Source organism: Embiotoca jacksoni, unplaced genomic scaffold, assembly GCF_022577435.1.
Source record: "Embiotoca jacksoni isolate LCO1_2020_lvr unplaced genomic scaffold, fEmbJac1.0.p SCAF_33, whole genome shotgun sequence".
Classification (NCBI taxonomy): domain Eukaryota; kingdom Metazoa; phylum Chordata; class Actinopteri; family Embiotocidae; genus Embiotoca; species Embiotoca jacksoni.
Window position 1 is genome coordinate 1,973,443 of NW_027185385.1, and position 12,483 is coordinate 1,985,925.

A 12,483-nucleotide genomic window follows, 5' to 3' on the forward strand; every position below is an offset into this window, starting at 1 on the left:
GACTAATAATATAACTAAAATACATAAATAAATAATAAGTTAAATCATTAAAATGGAGTTTAAAAGAAAGATGAAGTTTTACACCTGAACCTCCACTGAGTTGATTTCATAAACAAAAGTTTCCCAGTCCAAACAATCATTTCATGAAATAATTCATAAATTTCATAGAATTATTCAAATGTTTTTGTTCTTATGTTGTTTCATTGGCTCATCTATTATTATTTTTTTTAAATTATTTTTATCTGAAGGAAAAAAACAAATCTGTCCTCTGTTTATCAATTGATTGTAGTTTTAAGTATGAAGTTTTACAGACAGCAGTCTGTCATTTTAGATGAAAGTGATCATGGAGACAGAAAGTGTTTTAAAGAGAGATGATCAGTGGAATATAATTAAAGATTACATTGTAAAACAGAATAACTAAATATTATTTTAAAACTCTTTTTCAAAACAAGTAGTTTGAAAACACAGTTTCACCTCTTGCATTATTCTGTTTGTGTATTTGTTTGTACTTGATTACCATGTGAATTTTAATTACATTCATTAATTATGATTAATCACTGAAAAAGCCTCCAGACTCCCCAGAACAGTCTGTTCAATAAGTCACTTTCTGCAGTTTTATGTCGTCACAGTGGCAGCAGCTGGCATTGTTTCTTCACCCTTTGCTCCTATAGGATCCCTCCACTCTTATAGCACTGTATTATAGAGGCACTGACCTTTGCACTGCTTAAGTGTCAGAACGCTGACAAGGCAGAAATTAATTTAAGCTCGTGGTGCACTGATGTAGATCAGAAAGAAAGTTTTACATCTCAAATTCAACATGAAAAAAAAAGAAACAGACATTTAACCACCCAGACTGCTTTTCATGTTTAATCATGTAAATGAGATGAACTCAGTCAAAGCTGCTGAAGATTCAGCGTTTTAATTAAAAACAAGTTCAGCATGGAGGATATTCATGTGTGTGAAGTGTTATTGTATGTTTGATACAGTGTGTAGACAGTATGTAGACAGACGTTTACTGCTGATTGCACTGTAAACTTACAGTCAGTGTCCACCAGGTGGAGACATCTGTGCAGGTTCTGGTGAGTGTGGTGAGCCTGCATGCAGCTCACTGACTGTCAGTCACACACTTTCTGTTTACAGTCAGGTGATCACAAGCATCTCCTGACTGTAATAACAGCTAACTATGACTGATACTGAGCTGCATCTGTCTGTGCGGAAAATACGAGTCTGCTGCGGCTGGGATTTTCAAAGCTGCAACAAAAGACAGATATAATAATCTAGAGACAGATGAGAGACAGAGAAATATGAAAAGAAACATTTGATATAAGAAAATATTACCAGCTCAATGCTGAGATCTTTTTTTTTTAGTTTTGTTTTTAGTTGCAAACACATTTTACACACTTTAATAGTATCATTCCTTTTTGAACAATATTGATATTTTTAAGACAAATTGTTACATATGTTTCTTCCTTCGAGTCTATTTTTCTTTCTTGGTAGCCATGTGGTGAATTTGCATTTGTTTTTTTTTAAGGATTTAAAAATTAGGTGTAGGCAAACATTTAAGACATTTTCAATGAGTTCTGCAGTATTCAGCAGCTTTCAGAAATGTGATGTTGAGAAACAACTGATGATCACACCATCAGATTTATACTTGATTTATCGATCTAATCAAGTTTTGTTCATCGATCCATTATCTATACCCGCTTTAATCCTGAACAGGGTCCCGGTGGGGGCGGAGCCTATCCCAGCTCACTTTGGGCGAAGGCGGGGTTCACCTGGACAGATCGCCAGTCCATCACAGGGTCAACACAGAGAGACAGACGGAAACAAAGACCATTCACGCTCTCATTCACACCTCAGGGACATTTGTAGAACCACCAGTTAACCTGAGGTTCATGTTTCTGGACGGTGGGAGGAAGCTGGAGAACCGAGAGAACCCACGCAGGCACACGGAGAACATGCAGACTCACCACAGTAAGGCCTGGATTTGAACCCAGAACCTTTTCGCTGTGAGTCAACAATGCTAACCACTGCACCACTGTGATGTCAAGTTTTGTTCACTGAGAGATAAGTAAAGAACACAAGACTTTAACCAGCACAAGTCCAGCAAAAAGAAGGCGGAAGAGTTGCAGTCTCAGAGGATGAGAAGCATCTTTGAACAACAAGCATTTCACAGTGGATGATGGAGAGCAGTCAGATTTACTGATAGAGCCAAGAGATTTGTGTCGGTCACAAAAGGTGAAACATGGAGGTGGGAAGTCTGCGGGTAAGAAGCACTCCATCTTTAACAGACATACTCCACTCTCTGGTTTAAACTTTGTGGAGAAAGATTCATACAGCAGCAGGATTATGAGCACAAGCACCTTTGAAGAACTACTGGAGGACCGATGAGTGCTGACTGTCGTGTCGTCTCCTCCACAGTCTCCTGAACTCAACTCCATGCTCATTGTCATTGGGTCATTGTACTTTGTGCCTGTTCTCACTGTGGAAGAGATTGTTGTTGAAGTAAAACTAGTAAGAAATATCTTCAGGTGATTATAGACGTAGTGGGAACAAGTCTGATACTGTGATTTCCTCAGTACACCAATAAATACTGCTCTTCCATGTTGGGACTCTTTTAGTGCAGGAGTTTTAACAGTCCTGTTGTTTCCAATCACTCGCTGCTATTCTGCACTGACAGGAAATGACCTCATCATGTGAACACATCACCCTCCAAAATATCTGCAGCTTTAATTATTTTACCCAGAATTCAGTGTGTTTTTGTGTCCTCTGTTTAACACTCAACAAACACACTGATTCTTCAATTTAGTATGCCGGAAAAATATGAAATATGTCCCAGTACATTGTATGTTAAACCTATTAGGCCAAAAGTATCAGGATGTCCTGTTACATTTGACTCTGGCTCTTCTGACCCACAATCCTCTACAGTGGAAGATACATCACATCGCCTGAGCCTCCGAGACAGCTGGGGGCGCGAAAGCTCGCCCCACAAATGGAAGAAGGAGAACAAGAAGAGGCATTCAAAGTAATGTACTCGTTCCAGATCGCATCCTTTTTTCTTTTGACTACAAACGTTGCGCTATTGATCGCAACGGATCCAAGAGGGTCAAAGTTCAAGGTGTATTTTGATGTTTAAGTACTATGTTCCAGTTGTATGCATACTACATCCAATATAACATCATTTTTAATGCTAACTGCAGTACGTACTAAAATTAAAAAGAAATAGTTTGTGAATCGGAACGCAAGGAAAGTGTCCAGAGTTTCACACTTCTTCTTCTTTGAAGCGTTCTGAGTGATTCATCCTGGAACTTGTAGTGTTCTGATGTTTCTGTACTGACACTGATGCACTCAGAGTATAGAGAGTTAGTACACAGGTATACACAGCATAAATGTCTGCTGATGCCTTCACCATGACATCATCGTCTCTCTACTATCACTGTTGAATGAAGAAAAAAAAGATGCATACTGTAAATACTGCACGTAAAGGACACTCATAATATGAATATTTTAGTGATGCAAAGAGAATGAAAAGAAGTGGGTGCAGACGCCTGTTCGTTCTGAATGATGCCAAGAAGGCAGATGGATGCAGGACATCGGTTTAAAGCAGCACATACAGCATAGCAACATATAGGGCCGAAACTTCAGCTGTCTTGTGTGATGGAGGTGAATTTGTACTTCAGCTGCTGATTACATAAGAAGGACCGAGAGCCTGCAGCCTTTACGGCTGGCAGAGAGCCAGAGAAGCAACAGAGGGCAGCAGCTGCTGGTCGGCAGACTGAAACACTATGTTCTGCAACACCGTCCCAAAACTGCTCTGAGAACACAGAACACAGAACGTAACAGATCTGAATGAAAAGCCAAAACTGTGTAGTAAAAGTGGGAGTTCACTGACTGTTTGAAAAGCAACGACACACTAGGATTATGTAACACACATTCAGTGGTGTGACGGCAGCTGCCAGTTGTTATACGTGTGATCCTGTGAGGACAGGTGTTCAATGACGAAGAGCTCAAAGTCTTCATCAAAGCTCACAGTCATCAAAGTATAGTTCAGAAGTAAATAACACATATTAACACCATTATGAATGAACTGCTGGAGATCTTAATGTAGCGACAGACATGCAGGGGTTAACTTCTCCACATGGTCATGACTGTCATCTACCCTCGTGCCCCAGTGCATTGTGGGTTTACTGATCACTGTGTTAGAGGTGAACTCTGGCTGCCTGATAATTCATGAGTTAATCCACTGAAGCAGTTGAACAAACAGTTTTGGGATGATACAAACATTAGCTGTGCTCCCTGAAGGTGAGGAAGAATCTCCTCTAATATCATCCCTTTAACCCTGATTAAAGGTCCATGCCACTGATTTTACACATCAGCGTCAGTTTAAGTGTCATCAGCAAGAGAAAACAGCTTTTCTTCAACTCAGCTCGGAGAAAATACCTCTGATGACGTCATTCCAGTCAGATTTAAAGCCAAAATATTGAATTCTAGAAGCTTGGTGACACATCTTTCATTGCACAGTTGACTCCGTCCTGGTGTTTTATTCTCCTCTGTACAAAATTTAATTTAATGAAAAAATTGATGAAGAGGGAAAATGTGATTCTCTCAGCAAACAGGCTCGGTAATGATCCGTTAACTCGTCAGCTCGTTAGATTAGCTTGGTCGCTAGTAACTCTGAGGTCACACAATGTATTCTAAAATCTATTTGTAAGACACTGATATCACAGAAGTAAGAAACTCTCCCGGTGGACTTGGGCTCCCAAAATCTGGGAGATAAAACAAAGCTTCCCCTCCTTGTGGAATATCTTTCAATCCGTATAGAAAAAGGTGTTTGTAGGAGACATGTTGACAGGGCTCTCTGCAGGGATCCTTCATGTCTGGAGTTATTTACAGCTGAGGAGAAATATAGGATGTCTTTGGACTGAAAAGGGAAGAAAAAGAAGAGTTGATGTATCATCACATCATATATTAAACTCTGTATCATTATTTTACAGAATAAACAGTAATTACTCAAATTGGAACATGTGGAAGCTGGAGATTAATACAGCGAAGGGATGGTTCAATCAAAGACAATTAATCTAACGAAAATGTAACAGAAGTGGGCACACTTTTACCTTCTCTGGGATTTTCCCTTGTTTCTGCCTTTTTGGAAAGAGGAACTGAAAAACCTCGAGTCTCTCGTGGCTTGCCGTGGCATGGAACGGGTTCTGCTGATTATATGGAAGTGGAAGAACCAGACCAGAGTGAACAGAGCAGCTATAACTCGTAACTTGAAAATCTAATCGTCCAGCTAAACAGTGTCCAAATCATAACAAGCCAAATCTGACTAAGTAGGTAAAACCTCTAAGTATGAGTTAACACAATGTGAAGGATTACAGGTTCCTTCTGACTGACGTTTCTTTTTTTGTTTCTTTGTCTTATTGTTGCTGTTTTTTTGTATAAAGTTAACATGTTAATGAGTAAAAACAGAAACCATTAGACTGCCCAGCGCTCCGTCCCATAATAGGTCAGACCTGTCAGGACCACTGATGATTGGTCAATGCAATGATGAGATTCTGCAAAATCTAACCTGATACCAAAATGATCTGTGTAAGCTGCAACTAACTGTGGTGATTATATCTGAATGAAATCAAAGCTATGCAGAATTACACCTCTTAAATGGTGTCAGCAGGCTTTAAAATATTTTACAGAAAACCTATGAACTGGGGCATGTGTACAAGCAGGGCATTTCATTCCTAACACAGAGTGCTGTGGAGTTGCTTTATGCGAGTCAATGTTTTGAAGTTTTATTCACACAGAGGACTAAAAACCGGAATATCCCAACCTCATACCTCCCCTGATGAAAATAACCACAATCACTGTAGACAATAGAATATTTATGTATGAAAACAAACCTTGGAACCTCTTCTATACTATATATATATGTATACACATAATCCCCTGAGGTCGTGAAACTGAGCCAGGTGTAGATGCATGTTACATTGCACAGCACAGTGTGTCATTTGCAGTCACATCACATGTGCAGTGATCCGCGGTCATATACTGTACTCGAAGCCTCGCCGGCCCTTTACTCATTCACTGATGCACTGATTTAATGTGCCTAAATAGACATTTTCCTCTTAGAGCACATTGTGTTCATGTGTTTTGGTCCAGATAATCCAGAGAGGGTTGTACCTATTTGCTTAGCAACAGCACCTGCATGACTCCCTTGTTAATGCTGTGGTGAAGGGACAAATGTCACATCTCTAATCTCACTTTGCCTTCTGGTTCCTACATAGACGTGAGCTTGGAAGGATTTTTAGGCTAATGCATGAAGTTGCTGCACAACAACACAGCAGCTGAACTTTGTAATATTTCTGCAGGTTCGACTAAATGGAGTCCCTTTTTGTGGAATATTTAGCTGAAGCTGGGAAACCTATGGTCCAGTCTGAGATGGATAGACGACTGACTCAATGAAATTGGATCCGGGTCCTGGATGGGCGGGGGTTGCTGTTTGACACGGTGCAGATGGAACCAGCTAGCCAGGTATAATTATAGCCTCCCCCTGACCACGCTACGCACACGTGATCCCTGTGACTTGAGATTCAATGACTAACTACCAACACTCGGACAAACAGTGTAACAAGTACACTGCCCCAGGCCTGCTGCAAAAGGAAATTCAGCTTGCATGATATCCAGTTTATAATCTAAATAATCAGCATTAAAAACGCTTAGAAAACAGTGCAGTATCTTTATTGTTTAGCCTTCCGGTTTTAAGAGTTTAGGCCATCAGAAGATAAAACACAGACTTTTATTTATACTTTAACAAAGATATCTGGAAAATTCCTCTTGTGGGAATGATTTGCATCGAGTTTTCTACAAACAGGTGCTGAATCAATGTGGGAGAGAAGCTTTAAATATAGTCTGCCATAAAGGTGATATATATATAGACGCTTACTACATGATTGTATTTGGTTACTGAGCACATAATGTTACTTTTCCAATCATGTTTCATTAAGAAGGTTTCATAATGAAGGACCAGCTGACGAGTGTCACTACTGTTGGAGGAAGTATTAAAATGAGACATTTTTCCCGTTCCTGACTGGTGTGACATAACTTGCTCTCACTTTATGGCGGGGGTGCAGTGGACGCCGTGACACTGTGCTATTCTGACAGGGGTCAGTGCAGTTGGCATGTATTCCTTTCGAAGGGTCAAGCTGTATATGTTTCAAGACAAGAATCCTGTGAGGCTACAAGCTAATGCTCACTTCCTTGACCACGCTCGGTGGCTGAGAAGGACACAGCACTAAGATACCAGAAAAATGACGTGACCAAACAACTCCACTCATCTTAAAGCTCTCACACCTATTATTAAATAAACTACGGTGTACCTGCCCTCAGTGTCCAAGCTGTGACTGTTTCTGTGGCCTGAAATGGGCTACAGCATCTTTTGAAGCAGGAGGAAGAGCGAGGCCATCAGCAGAAGACACGTACATCATATCACCATCTTGTTGCATAACTGTTCTCATGCAGCATTGTTCAGTTGCTGCAGGTAAAATGTCAGCAGCTCGCCTCTGTATCTGGTGTCTCATTTCGAGGTGATACTACTTCCTCCTTGAGATTAAACGTTAAAACCTATCCTAAGTCTTACTTTCATATTTCACAAAAAATATGATATCTGGTTCTGCACTTCAGTAACGTACACAAAATACAGAACAGGTGCTGCACAAGGGAAAGGCGACAGACTGGTGCACGGAGTGATAGTAGAAACCTGCACTAATTTAGTAACCTCTGACTTGGTGGAGGACATGCAGCAGATAGCTGGGTAACATGAGAAGTGGTTTCAACTCAGGGCAGAAGACGCTCTTCTGCGTCTCTGAACAGAAGTAGCAGAAAAGGAGGGAGACTGGAACAATACAACACGAGTGAAGTTAGAGAACATTGATAGCACAGAAACACTGGTGAAAGTTACTAACGACCTTTTATTAGCCTCAGATAATGGACTCGTCTCTGTACTTGTTCTTCTGGACCTCAGTGCTGCTTTTGATACGATTGATCATACGATCTTATTACAGAGATTAGAAGACGTTACGAGGATTAAAGGAACTGCATTGGACTATATCCTAATGTATATATCAATGAGTCTTCCAGACAAACAAGAGTTAGTTACGGAGTTCCACAAGGCTCAGTGTTAGGCCCAATACTTTTTACTTTGTACATGCTCCCATTAGGAGATGTCATCAGGAAGCACTGCATCAACTTTCATTGTTATGCAGATGACACTCAGCTATATCTTTCTATAAAACCAGATGAAACTAATCAGTTAGTACAACTTGAAGCCTGTCTAAAAGACATAAAGGCCTGGATGACCAAAAACTTCCTGCTTCTAAATTCAGACAAAACAGAAGTTCTTGTACTTGGTCCTAAACACCTCAGAAACTCTTTCTCTAATGATTTAGTTCCTCTGGATGACGTTGTCTTGGCCTCCAGCACCACTGTGAGGAATCTTGGCCTCAAGCACCACTGAGAGGAACCTTGGCCTCTAGCACCACTGAGAGGAACCTTGGCCTCCAGCACCACTGAGAGGAACCGTGGCCTCCAGCACCACTGTGAGGAACCTTGGCCTCCAGCACCACTGAGAGGAACCGTGGCGGAGCTTCAGTTTTCAGGCTCCCAGTTTGTGTTTAGGAGCAGACCATTCGAGCTTTAAGGTTAGACTCAAAACTTTCCATTTTGATAAAGTTTATAGTTAGAGCTGCTCAGGTGGACCTGAACCATCCTGCAGTGATGTTGTTGTAGACCGAGGCTGCTGGGGGATACACTGAGCTTCTTTCCTCTCACTCTTTCACTCTCTATAACTCATATCTCAACATTACATCTCATTAACTTTATGCTTTTTCTCTCCCATAGTTTCTTCTTATTATCTGTTGTCTCCATTCAGTTCTTTCGCTCGTATAGTTTCTGTTCTTTCTTTTCCAGATGTCCCGTCATGGAGCTGCATGTCTCTGCTCTGCGCTTGTCGTCTCCACCAACAGTTCTTCTCTTCTATCTCTATTCTGTCCTTTTCTCTCTCTGCTCTCCTCTCACCCCAACCGGTTGAGGCAGATGCTCCACCCACCTCTGATCCTGGTTCTGTTAACAGATGCTCCACCCACCTCTGATCCTGGTTCTGTTAACAGATGCTCCACCCACCTCTGAGCCTGGTTCTGTTAACAGATGTTCCACCCACCTCTGAGCCTGGTTCTGTTAACAGATGCTCCACCCACCTCTGATCCTGGTTCTGTTAACAGATGCTCCACCCACCTCTGAGCCTGGTTCTGTTAACAGATGCTCCACCCACTTCTGATCCTGGTTCTGTTAACAGATGCTCCGCCCACCTCTGAGTCTGGTTCTGTTGACAGATGCTCCGCCCACCTCCGATCCTGGTTCTGTTAACAGATGCTCCGCCCACCTCTGAACCCGGTTCTGTTAACAGATACTCCGCCCACCTCTGATCCTGGTTCTGTTAACAGATGCTCCGCCCACCTCTGAACCCGGTTCTGTTAACAGATGCTCCGCCCACCTCTGATCCTGGTTCTGTTAACAGATGCTCCGCCCACCTCTGATCCCGGTTCTGTTGGAGGTTTCTTCCTGTTAAAGGGAGTTTTTCTTCCCTCTGTTGGAGGTTTTTCTCCCTTAAAGAGGAGTTTTTCCCTCCTAGCTTATGTGGGAATTGTTGAATTGTTGGTTTCTCTGTATAATGTTGTAAAGTTCTGCTGTAAGGACTTTAATGTGTTAAGTGCCATGAAATAACCTGTGTTGTGATTTGACGCGATATAAATAAAATGTAATGTAATTGATCTGTAGGGTTGTCCTGAGGTTGTCGGCCTGAAACGTATCGCAGGGCTGAAGTGGACAGTTTGGTGGGACGAGTTGTGATCCACTGGCTGTACAGACAGGAGTGATAATAATACGGGGGAGTGGAGGGAGCAGGTGTGAGCCGGTCAGCTGCCAGTCAGAGACGGCGGGGGCATCCCACCAGCCTGGCAGCTGGGATGCCCCCCTCTTGGAACAGTGCCCGTGTTAACACTCCTATGGCCGCCGGTTGAAATGTTGATGCACCTCAACATGATTCAGTGTCTTTACCAAATACCTCTCTGGTGTAGATTCATGTTGGATGTTTAATGTTTAACTTTGTGTGTAGGCTAACAAGCATAGTGTGCACAAAATGTGTCAGGCATGGAAAAAACCTCCCTACTTTCTCTAAATGAGATAGCGTGCGTTTTGTTTTCTCCTTTTTTTTTTTTACACAACAAATTTGAGATTAATTCACCAACATATTTGTAAAATTTGTCTGAATGATAAAAATCAACGGTTTTGCGCTTTTTCTTATCAAAATTAAAAATGGAGGCCTATTTTTCTGTACTAATAACACTGATAAATATTACTGATGTACAATACGATACAATACATTGCGAAATGATAGGATACATTAGGATACGATTGTTATGAGGTGGAGTATAACAGGACCCAAATGCAGGCTCACAGACTCAGGTATCAGTTCCAAAATACAGTCTTTATTCCAACAAATGAACGAACAAACAAAAGGTGGCACCTACAGCGTCCATTTGCTTCCAAGTCGGGAGGGCAACTCAACCGACTGATCCAGGGAGACGCAGCCGGCAGGACAGCGGGCAGACAAGCAGACAGGACCACTGGAAAAAACAGAGTCTCTATTCTCCGAGTCGGGAGGGCAACTCAACTGATGGATCACTCCGACAGGTAGCTCTGCAGCAGGAACAGGAGCTGCAGCCGGAACCGGAACAGGAGCAGGTGGAACGGGAATGGGAACGGGAACGGGAACAGGACGGACAGGTGACGGACGGGTGACGGACGGGTGACTGGTGGTCCTTGCGGTGATCCCCAGGCACTCGCAGTAACTCGCAGGGTCTAGCTATTGCTAGTAATAGTAGTAATGCACCAACAACCAGAGGAGTGCAGGGGCAGGGTACATATAGTCCGGGGAGGTGATCAGGGAGATGCAGCACACCTGCAGGAGGTGATCTGGGGTGAGTGGCTGCATCTGCTGGGACCGGTGAGGGGCGTGGTCACGGGAGGTGAGGAGAGGAGGACACAGAACAAGCAGACAGGGGACTGAGGGGACACAGGAGGAGAGGAGAGGAGGACACAGAACAAGCAGACAGGGGACTGAGGGGACACAGGAGGAGAGGAGAGGAGAGGAGAGGAGGACACAGAACAAGCAGACAGGGGACTGAGGGGACACAGGAGGAGAGGAGAGTAGAGGAGGACACAGAACAAGCAGACAGGGGACTGAGGGGACACAGGAGTAGAGGTGATTGGAGGCAAAATGGAGGAAAACAGGAATCCTGACAACGATATGATGCGATGCGATACGATACATTAGGATACAATACAATACATTAGGATATGATACAATACATTAGGATATGATACAATACATTAGGATACAGTACGATACATTAGGATACGATACGATACATTAGGATACGATACAATACATTAGGATATGATACAATACATTAGGATATGATACAATACATTAGGATACAGTACGATACATTAGGATACGATACGATACATTAGGATACGATACATTAGGATACACTATGATACATTAGGATACAATACAATACATTAGGATACGATACATTAGGATACGATACGATACATTAGGATACGATACGATACACTAGGATACATTAGGATACAATACAATACATTAGGATACGATACATTAGGATACGATACGATACATTAGGATACGATACGATACACTAGGATACATTAGGATACGATACGATACATTAGGATACTCTATGATACATTAGGATACACTATGATACATTAGGATACAAAACAATACATTAGGATACGATACGATACACTAGGATACATTAGGATACGATACTATACATTAGGATAATCTATGATACATTAGGATACACTATGATACATTAGGATACAATACAATACATTAGGATACGATACGATACATTAGGATACGATACGATACATTAGGATACTCTATGATACATTAGGATACACTATGATACATTAGGATACAATACATTAGGATACGATACGATACATTAGGATACGATACGATACATTAGGATACACTATGATACATTAGGATACAATACATTAGGATACGATACGATACATTAGGATACACTATGATACATTAGGATACGATATGATACATTAGGATACAATACAATACATTAGGATACGATACGATACATTAGGATACACTATGATACATTAGGATACACTATGATACATTAGGATACAATACAATACATTAGGATACGATACGATACATTAAGATACACTATGATACATTAGGATACACTATGATACATTAGGATACGATATGATACATTAGGATACAATACAATACATTAGGATACGATACGATACATTAGGATACACTATGATACATTAGGATACACTATGATACATTAGGATACGATATGATAC